Here is a 444-nt window from a genome sequence, read left to right on the forward strand (position 1 = left end):
ATTGATAGATAGATAGATAGACGAATGTAGATATATATATATATATGTACATATATTTACAGAAGAATACATATAGGTGTGTCAAACGGATATACAGATAGACACGACGTCTGTATGTGCAGACATATGTAGATACATACAGATATAGATACACACTGAAGAGATAGCTGTATATACAGTAAGACACATACACCTGGTATATGTATGCCTATGTCAATCCACCTATACGTATAGCTATCTATCTTTAATCTATCTCTCTTCGATCTACCTATCTATCTTTGATCCATCATCTCTTTCTACATGAAAATGTATCAAGACATATAGGTATTCAGCGACCAGAGGAAGAAGCAAAGCAAAAGGCCATGCAATCGAAAGTCTATCATACACACACATAGAAGAAGATGAAGACGTCTAGAGAGCAAGATCAACAACAAGAAGAAGGTC

This window comes from Cystoisospora suis, assembly GCF_002600585.1.
Source record: "Cystoisospora suis strain Wien I chromosome Unknown contig_11325, whole genome shotgun sequence".
NCBI lineage: Eukaryota > Apicomplexa > Conoidasida > Eucoccidiorida > Sarcocystidae > Cystoisospora > Cystoisospora suis.